Here is a 1,803-nt window from a genome sequence, read left to right as displayed (position 1 = left end):
GTTAAGACCTAAGTCAGATGTTGTTCCTCCTCTGCTCAACAGTCTCTTTTTTTTTTTTTTTTTTTTTTGAGATGGAGTCTCGCTCTGTCACCCAGGCTGGAGTGCAGTGGCGCAATCTCGGTTCACTGCAAGCTCCGCCTCCCGGGTTCACGCCATTCGCCCGCCTCAGCCTCTCCCAGTAGCTGGGACTACAGGCGCCCGCCACCACGCCCGGCTAATTTTTTGTATTTTTAGTAGAGACGGGGTTTCACCGTGGTCTCGATCTCTTGACCTCGTGATCTGCCCGCCTCAGCCTCCCAAAGTGCTGGGATTACAAGCGTGAGCCACCACGCCCGGCCCAGTCTCTTGTAACTCCCATCTCACTCACAGGAAAGGCCAGGAGAGTCTGCAGTATGACTCACAGGGTCCTGCTCCATCTGCTCGCTTCCCTCTCTGCCTTCACCTCTCACCTCTCTTCCCATTGCCCACGTGGCTCCAGCCACACCGGCCTCCCTGCTGTTCCTTGAGCATTCCAGGCACTGTCCTGCCTCAGGACTTTTGCACAAGCTGCTGGTTCTGCCTGAAGGGCTCTTCCTCCAGATACGTATGTGCCTCACTTTGTCATCTCCTCCAAATCTTTGCTCAAATGTTACATTCTTTTTTTTTTTTTTGAAACAGTCTCACCCTGTCGCCCATGCTGTAGTGCAATGGCGTGATCTCGGCTCACTGCAACCTCTGCGTCCCGTGTTAAAGTGATTCTCCTGCCCTAGCCTCCTCAGTAGCTGGGATTAGATGTGTGTGCTACCACGCCCAGCTAATTTTTTTATGTTTTTAGTAGAGACAGGGTTTCACCATGTTGGCCAGGATGGTCTTGAACTCTTGACCTCAGGTGATCCTCCCGCCTTGGCCTCCCGAAGTGTTGGGATTACAGGCATGAGCCACCGAGCCTGGCCAAATGTTATATTCTTATTGAGGTCTTCCCTGACCACCCCATTTAATGTACCAGCGGCCCCTTTCTGCTTTCTGTCTTGTCCCTCACATTCTCAATTCTCCTTAACTTGATTTTTTTTTTTTTTTTTGGAGATGGAGTCTCACTCTGTCGCCCAGGCTGGAAAGCAGTGGCCTGATCTTGGCTCACCACAACCTCTAACGTCCCAGGTTCAAGTGATTCTCAGCCTCCCAAATACCTGGGATTACAGGTGTGTGCCACCATGCCCAGCTAATTTTTGTATTTTTAGTAGAGACAGGGTTTCGCCATGTTGGTCAGGCTGGTCTCGAACTGCTGACCTCAGGTGATCTGCCTGCCTTGACCTCCCAAAGTGCTGGGATTCCACAGGCGTGAGCCACTGCACCCGGCCAAAAATTTTTTTAATTATTTATTTTTTGTAGAGACTGGGTCTCACTATGTTGGCCACCTTGGACTGGAACTCCTGACTTCATCCAGTCCTTCTGCTTCAGCCTCACAAAGTGCTGTGATTACAGGCATGAGCCTCCACACCTGGCCCCCTCCACTTTATTTATTATTTTTCCATAACACTTGTAATCTTCTAAAGCAGTATATCATGAATTAATTTATTATATGTATTACACCTGACATCTCCCACGGGGATGTAAGTTCCATGAGGGCTTGTTTTGTTACATGAGTTATCTCTGGTACTTAGATCAAAATTATTGTGTCCAGTGAGCTGAGATCCTGCCATTGCACTCCAGCCTGGGTAACACAGCAAGACTGTGTCTCAAAAAAAAAAAAAGAAAGAAAGAAAAAAGAACAGTATTATTGGGTCATAAAAAGCATTCAGGCTGTGCTCAATGACTCACACTTGT

The sequence above is a fragment of the Hylobates moloch genome, unplaced genomic scaffold (assembly GCF_009828535.3).
Source record: "Hylobates moloch isolate HMO894 unplaced genomic scaffold, HMol_V3 SCAFFOLD_12, whole genome shotgun sequence".
Lineage (NCBI taxonomy): Eukaryota > Metazoa > Chordata > Mammalia > Primates > Hylobatidae > Hylobates > Hylobates moloch.
This window is presented reverse-complemented; position numbering follows the sequence as displayed.